The sequence below is a fragment of the Nansenia antarctica genome (genome assembly GCF_963989245.1).
Source record: "Nansenia antarctica genome assembly, chromosome: 16".
Taxonomy (NCBI): domain Eukaryota; kingdom Metazoa; phylum Chordata; class Actinopteri; order Argentiniformes; family Microstomatidae; genus Nansenia; species Nansenia antarctica.
Genome location: NC_137686.1, coordinates 17,030,415 through 17,039,391, shown reverse-complemented (window position 1 = coordinate 17,039,391; position 8,977 = coordinate 17,030,415).

Genomic DNA, 8,977 nt, shown 5'->3' with positions numbered 1-8,977 from the left:
TGTGTGTGTGTGTGTGTGTGTACTTGTGTACTTGTGTGTGTGTGTGTGTGTGTGTGTGTGTGTGTGTGTGTGTGCGTGTGGGTTACCTCAGTCGTGTTGGTAGTCACTGCAAGGGCAACGAATCCACTGGAGTCCCCACGGAGCTGAATATTCAGGTCAGTCCCATTCGTTGGGGAGAATCCAACGGCTCCAGAGGCGAAAAGACATGGAGTACTTCCTGTAGGATCACAGTTGTCTGGGGTCTCCACACACAGTTTAGCTGTCCCACAGCCTGTACGTGTGATATTCACCTGTCAACCACACACAGGAAATCCCCCCCTTCATCACTATTGTAATCAGCTATCATCATCATCATCATCATCATCATCATCATAATTATCATCATCATTACAGAACTGTAATCATAATAATTATTATTTATCACTTAAATGCTACTGATAATGATGGTAATGATATAGCATACTCTAACTCTGAAATCAGACTGTAGGTTGTGGTTGTGGACTTCGACCACCACTGAAGCCTGGTAGCGTCTGATAACCTTCTGATTCTGGAGTGATCTACATTTACTTCTTTATTTTTCTTTTTACATTTTTGGCATTTAGCAGACATCTTTATCCAAAGCGACTTACAACAAATACGTTTGTCTAAGTAAATGAATCATCTATCCATCAGTCATCTGGACTGGTAACCCCCCAAACCCCTGCCCGCTCACTCCGCTCCTCCACTTCGGCTGGCCGACTGGCCCCACCTCCTCTACACAGCAGTCGGGCTGCCCGATCACGTCTCTTCACAACACTGGCTCCCCGCTGGTGGTATGAGCTCCCCACGGCTGTCAGAACGGCAGAGTCACTACCCATCTTCCGTCGTAGACTGAAGACCCATCTCTTCAGGTTACATCTTAACTGCTCCTCCTGAGACATCTTCTGACCCTCACCACTACGTCTCCTAAAGACACCCGCTTTCCCCTCTACTGTGTCCCTAAGAACTTCTATTGCCCCCCTTGTACTGTTTCTCAGTTTCTCCAGTAATATAAAAAATAAAAATAAAAAGTTTTAGTAGAATGCGCTAATAGGGAGAAGGTTTTTCCTTCTATCAGTGGCCCGGGCCCGAGCTAGAGTACTCTTCCTGCAACGAATGGTGGACTGCTGATTCACATGCTTAGTATTCAAATGTATTGATTGTAAGTCGCTTTGGAATAAGGCGTCTGCTAAATGCCAAAAATGTAAATGTAAATGTCATCTATGCTAGGACCTGGGGCCATTGGCAGTCACGATCCTTTTTAATTCATTGATTTACAGTAGAGAAACTGTATCTATCACTAAGTAGGGATTTTTCTCCCATGATGTTGGTTGGAGTAGATAGAGAGCCTCAGCCTTCATACCTGAGTATTATTGGCAAACGACAGATGTGCCGTTCCACTGATACCTGGTGCCAGACACCCCATCACCATAGCGACCACAAAGACCAGCCCCCTGTCCATTCCTTAGACACACAATGAATGAGGAAGTTATAAGATGTTAAACAAATTAAAATAACGACTTCATCTTTGACTTATCTGTAGTAATGTTTACTGGAAATGGAAGGAATAACATTTTACATTACATTTTAGTCATTTAGCAGATGCTCTTATCTAGAGCGACATACAAAAAGTACATTAATAAGTAGCCTAAGTGAATCAACTATACATCATAAACATTGCAAGTGAGACTTTCTCTAAGAACAAGTTCCACAAGCAGTCACAGTGCAAGAGAAAGGGAAGAAAACTATTGTTCCTTTTAATTTATTTAGTTTTTTTATTAGTTTTTAAGCTGTCTTCTTTTTTCTTTTTCTTTTTATAAATTCTACCCTCTATTTTTTCTTTGATATTTGAATAATAGGCTACAGTTTGATTTATAGTTTATAGTTGTTTTTCTCACAGGAAGTTTCTTTAACTGACTTGATCATGACTAATATTCAAAGAGGATTTAAATGTAAAAGCTATACAAAGTAAACTATTCATAAAAGGCTAAATGAAAATCTAAATGTGGACTCACCTGTGGGTGGGCAGTTCAGATGAATATAAGAACGTCTGTGTGTCTTGTAGTTGGGTCTCTAGAAGTCCTCTCCTCTCTACGACACTGCTCCAGCAGGGTGTGATAACTGCAGTGGGCTTCAGTCCCTGAGCACCTATAGGTGTACTTAGGGGTGGAGACTTTGTGCAGCAACCAAGAGTAGGGGCGTGGTCTCTGGATGGAGATGACTGTCTAACTAAAAACCACAAAGCGCTGCAAAGGGTAGTGCGGACAGCCGAGAAGATCAGCGGTTGTGTCCTACCCTCCATTCAGGACATCTACAGCAACTGGTGTGTCAGTAAGGCCCTTAGGATCATCAAAGTCCCCAGTCATCCAAACCGGAATCTGTTCGAACAGCTATTTTCCCCAATCAGGCTCCTTGGAAAAGCAAAGGACTGTCTCTCCCTAACATCCCCACTGCATTAATGATATATATTATGGATACCTGATTACATGAACACTGCCTACTTGAACTCTGTACTGACCCATATCTGCACACTGTCCAATAGTCTATTACATCTCACTGCTACCTGCACAGCATTCTTGCACACCTGACTAATACTTGAACTTAACGTAATGTTGATACATTAATAATGTTGATGTTGATATGCTGATTTGATAGATAGTTTGATAGTGTGCTAGATAGATAGATAGATAGATAGTGTGCTAGATAGATAGATAGATAGATAGATAGATAGATAGTGTGCTAGATAGATAGATAGATAGATAGATAGATACATTAAAAGGTATGTCTATCAACTTGCATCGGCAACGTCACAATGGTGTGTTTGGTGCAGGGGTTAAGGCAGCCAGCTAGAAGTCAGAAGGTTTCCAGTTCAATACTTGAATTAATTTAAATATATATATATATATATATATATATTATGTTTAACCGAAGCCTTAATGCAAATCGATTTACAATATATATATATCTGTCTAAGTAAGTGAATCATCTGTCCATCAGTAATCATAAGAAAAAATAATATGCCAAATCCAGGGTCCAGTTAGAACATCATTGACTAGTCAGAAACGCTTCAAACACCATTGTAATCGTGTCAGTTCTCGTAAATTAGCCTACACCATCATTTTATAGCCTACATACATTTTTAGATTAGATTCAACTTTATTGTTATAGAGTACAAGCATCAGACAACAAAATGCAAGATTGCCCCTTAATACCAATCAATCATCGCCTGAATGCCACAGCCAATTTGAGTATTGTTGCTGACCATGTGCATCCCTTAGGGAGGCCCTACCCAGCAGGGACGCGGGAAGGGGGGTGCTGAGGGTGCTGCAGCACCCCCTAGCGGCAAGCAGAAGGAGCTCCTCCTGCCTGAATTTTAAAAATAAAAATATTATTCAAACAATAATTTAAAACAATATAATAACTATTGTTGCTTTTGGGAATAAAAATAAATGTGTTTTTTGTAATAAATGTAAAAATGTGTTTGTTAGTTTTAATGTTAGTGATCACATGGTCATATCTTGCTAGGGACTTGACATCCGAGTCTTGACACCCCCACCCCCACCCCCGTTTGACGAGCCGTGTCGACCAGACATACGTTTTCCTGGGAGGAAAATTGGAACAGAGACATTCGAGTTTCATTTCATTTAAAAAAAGCTGGTTTACCAGGTGGAAATGGTTGCATTATGTCACTGAAAGAGACCCTGTTCTTTGCTTCTCTTGCAGTAAAGCTATATAGAGAAGGGGTTAAGGCACCACGACAGAAAGACAAGTGCATTTACAGTAGGAGGCTTTTGTAAGTTTAGCCAACACGAGATGTCTGACATACATTCAGAATCGGTGAGATTGCTTGCTTCGCTTAACAACACTCCCATTAATGCTCTACTGTCGGACGTTGTTGAGAAAGAGCAACAGACGGCCAGAAACGTATTAGAACTGATATTCAGATCCATCTGATTCTTCGGCAGCGAAGGGCTTCCGTTAAGATGCAATACCAATCGACATGGAGTGCTGTCTGTAATAATGGTCAACATCATGTTTGTGGACATTGTGGGACACTGTGAGCTGAGTGGAAATTACTGTAAATTCCAACACATTGTTGGTAAAATATTTAACGTTACGTCTTTGTAGTGTGTGGGTGCATGCGTGCGTGCTTAACTATTATTGCCCGTGCATTGGGGCCCGTCGTTATGCCACTGTGTGCGTGTGAGCGAACGAGCAATCAGCGAGAGGGAGGGAGAGAAATCGTTATAATTGTTTCCCTGGCAATTTTTTTCCCTGTAGCGTATATAGACAGCACCTCAGCACCCCCAGTCAAAATACCTTCCCGCGTGCCTGCTACCCAGTATTAAATATTGTTCCTATAAGAAAGTATTTGGTGAGTGTATGATTACGCAATAAAAACAATAGCTATGAATGCAGAACAGCATTTATTTCCTCATTCATCTAGTCACCTGGTGGACTTTCTCGAGGAAGCTTTCTTTTTTCTTTTTTTTTGCAATCACATGTTTCTGGTGCTGGTTTTGTTTGAATAATCCATGAAACAGAGTTTATTGACCATAAATTATAACAAACAAACATCTACATTGAACAGAGCCCATGGTCATTTCAATTACATTATTATGATATAAAGGTTAGGGTTAGGGTTAGGATTAGAGTTAGAATGACGGTGTTGATAAAGAACTTGTGCAGCTACAGCACCCTTCATAAGCATTGGAAAGAGGAAGCATTTTGTCTTCTTTTAGCTTAAATTCGTTAAACAATTACTATGAGGTTATAGTACAGATTCTCAACTTTTATTTTATTTTTCAGACCGTTTTTTTTGTTTGTTTGTTTGTTTGTTGACATTTTAAGCATTTAGCAGACACTTTTATCCAAAGCGACTTACAATCAGAGATTACAGGGAAGGTCTGCCTGGCGTAACTTAGGGCTAAGTGCCTTAGTCAAGGGCACACTAGTGGTGGTGTTCCCAGGTGGGACTTTCACCCATGACCTTCTGATCACCAGTCCAACTCACTATCCAGTAGGCCACCACTACCCCTTTTTATACATAGTCCCACTGGGCACCAAAAGTATTGGAAAAAATCATACAATGTCTAAATAAAGTACTGTATGTTCTGAGCACAATCAATACCACACATTGAATTACTATCCATCTTCTATACATGGACAAGATATATTCATCTTAACCTACACCATACTAACTCACCATCGGGAAAGATGATTGTCAAAATGGTTCACAGGACCAATCATGACTGTGCATTTTGTAGGATTACACCCAAATGGAACAAGTGCAAGACACACCCTCTCATGTTGACGGAAAACTATGAGGAAAAAATAACCCACAAAAAACACCCCACATCCGGCTTTTACATTCCTGTCTTTCCAGTCACTCACACATTTTTGTTTGGCTTCCTTCTAATAAGAGGTGCTGTTTTTATACAGCAGACACTTCTTGACTGTCCAACATTGCCTTTACCAAGAGTAAGCATATGATCGAACACACTTGCCTAATAATACACTAACCAATTTGGGACATTATGTCATTTTTCAAATGTATTGTTACGTCACATTACACAAGTGTAAGAGAGTAAAATCCTTAGGCTTCGGTTCCTGACATTGCAGCACAAGACAATAAGGCAATAGGCAAGATAAGTCAAGATAAATAAAGTGACACTAGTACAAGACATAAGTGAGACAATTGGGCAAGTTGTAGGAGCCAAATAAGAGAAATAAGACAGGATACAATTACCAGTACAAATAGTAAAATAAAATAAAATAAAACAAACAAAGTGAGTATTGCAGTTGGTGGCAGTGGGTGTAAGAGGTAGTACTGAGTAAAGTGACTGTGTGCTTAAGGTTAGGTAGTCTGTATACATGGGGGAACAATAATTGTTTACAGAAGGCTTGTTTATGAGCCTGATCGCCTGAGGAAGCTGTTGGTTAGCCTCTGAGTTTTGGCCCTGAAGTGGGATTTTTAAGCTCCATGCAGTGTGTTTATTTCCTGTTCTAACAAAATCTACTTTAATTTCACATCACATCCATGCTAAACCTATAGTAGAAATCCTGTTGACTAGATTTTGTTAGAATAGGAAATAAACACACCGGAGCTGTCCCAGATTACCATTCACCCCACATGTTTCATTTGTCATCAGTGTCAGTGATACTGATACTGGTTTTACTGGTTCTTGTGGAAACAATTACAGTCATGGACAAAAATAGGTCAACAATATTGGCATCCCTGCACTTCTGTCAGATAATTGTTGAAATTACAAATGCTTCGGTATTCACTTGTTTACCCAGAAATGGTTTAAGACAAAGCACTGGAGAGTTCTGAAGTTCTGAATTCAACTACATTCTTCAGATCAAGTCCATCTGGACCTAAAAAAGGTTCCCTGGGTTCTCAGGGATTATTAGAACATCAACCATCATCAGACAGTTTTAGGGGACATCTTTAGGAAGCCCTGATGCAAGACTGGCTAGCCTATCGATTGTTCAGTTTCAATAGTGAGAAATAGCTTCCTTAAGCCCGGTACACACATAAGGATTTTCAAAATCTTAACAGATTTTTTATCTGAGACAGACTGATGTCACTCAAGAAAGTTCCCTAATGCTATAATTTCTAACAGTTGGCCTCTTGTCATTTCTATTAGGGGGACTAAAGAAAAATGCCCTCACTCAAGAAACCAACCACAAGGATGCAGAAAAGGCTCTCTTCAAGTGGTTCACTGGAGCTCGCGATAGAGGTGGAAAAAGAGTTAGACCTCAGACACAGCTTCTACAACTGGATGATGCACCAACCCAGTAGGCAAAGTCTCTGTCTCTCTTTCTCTACAATGCTGCCCTGTGGTTGGTTCGGTCACTGGGGATTAAAACCGAAAGGCTGAAGAGACACGCACAGAGGGCCCAAGATTTTTTTTTTATTGCACTGCTTGGACACACCACACCACACCACACCACCCCATCCTCGCGGGGCGGAAGAGCAGCCACAGCTGGTGGCTCATCGCACTGCCAGCAGGTACGAAGCGGTTCAATAACTCATTTGTCCCATCAGCCATTAAACTGTACAACTGCTCGGTGGGCAGCAGGTTGCAGGTTGCAGGCTTGGGGCAGGGTGGCGGGTGGTGACTCCACCACTACCCCCACCATCACCACCAACCACCCACCTCCGCCCCCCCCTACCCTGCCACACCCCCACCGAACTGGAACTGTACCGAACTGAACTGAGTCACTGAGTGAACGGCCGTGACCTGAACATACGAACACTTCAGGAACACTACTGCTTGGACTCGGAATCCCTTGGCCTGTTTCATGGACAATGAAAGATTTTGATGCACACACTTTTTTTTTTTTTGGACCATTGTTATTCTAAACTAATTTTTTTTTCTGATTTTTATCCCTTTTTTTCACCCAATTTTGGTATCCAATTGAACCCAACCTAGCATCCAATTATCCCCTGCCTATTGCGTAGGATCCGCCGCACGACCCCGTGGCCGGCAGCCCCAGAGGAGACCGCCAGGCAGACTAGCTGTCTGGCTCCTCGAGCCCAGCACCGTTATTCCAGCACCCCGGGGGCGCTGTTGCGCGACGGATCCTTGTCCGGAAATAGTCCTATACCGCCCTCTGGAGCGGCCGCTCAATATGCCGCTCCCTGTGTGCCTCAGCCATATCCGGATCTGGCGAGACCGGGATTCGATCCCAGTCCCCGGTGGGCAGCTTGCATTAGTGGCTAGTGCTTAGACCGCTACGCCACCGCGGGGCACGACCATTGTCATTCTTATATTTTGTTCTGTTATTAGTCTCTGTGGAGGATTGTGGGAATATTTTTTTGCCCTTTAAGTGTACGATTTTTTATGTATATACTGTATGTACACCTGCACATTTGATGTGTGTGCCTTCTCTTCCTGCACATTCACACTGCTGCACATTTACACTGCTGCTATCTTTTTGTGTGTGTTGGCACTGCTGTTGTATCCTACTGACTCACCTGCCAGTGAGGACGCAGAGACTTTACCACTGTGCCACCACAGCGCCCATTTTTATTCTTATATTTTGTTCTGTTATTAGTCTCCGTGGAGCATTGTGGGAATATTTTTTTATTTTAAGTGTACAATTTGTATGTATATACTGTATGTACACCTGTACATTTGATGTGTGCCTTTTCCTGCACCTTTACACTGCTGCATTGTTATTTTCATTGTATTTTTATTATCTTGTTGTAATATTGTTTTTAATAAATTTGTCAAAATATATATTGTCTATTTTCATCCTGGTAAAACTTAAGACGTGTAAAATGTTATACCCAATTTTTATTTTAGGTGTGTTTACAAGAATTAACACGGTTCATGTCAAATACTGCTTAATCTATTTTATTTATATTTAAATCTTATTAGGACCCACATTGGAAATCAAAGGAACCATTGCACAACCAAACCCAGTTAGGACCCACCTCGGTCCCATATAGACTTGCCTGGTTGGGGCCCACCTAGGGCCCAGGTAGAACCAACCTAAAGCCCACATGGGCATCCCAGTTAGGACCCACCTCGGTCCCATATAGACTTTGGTTGGGGCCCACCTAGGGCCCAGGTAAAACCCACCTAAAGCCCACATGGGCATCCCAGTTAGGACCCACCTCGTTCCCATATAGACTTGCCTAGTTGGGGCCCACCTAGGGCCCAGGTAGAACCCACCTAAAGCCCACATGGGCATCCCAGTTAGGACCCACTTCGGTCCCATATAGACATGCCTAGTTGGGGCCCACCTAGGGCCCAGGTAGAACCCACCTAAAGCCCACATGGGCATCCCAGTTGGGACCCAAGTGGATCCCGCTAACATTGCCGACATGAGGCCCATATGGGTTAGCCCACCTTGAAACCATATGGGACCCACGTGGGCATGCTGGCTGGGAGCAGTCCTACTTATTGATCTTTATGAAGACGAAAAATAAGATGTAAAATAGTGC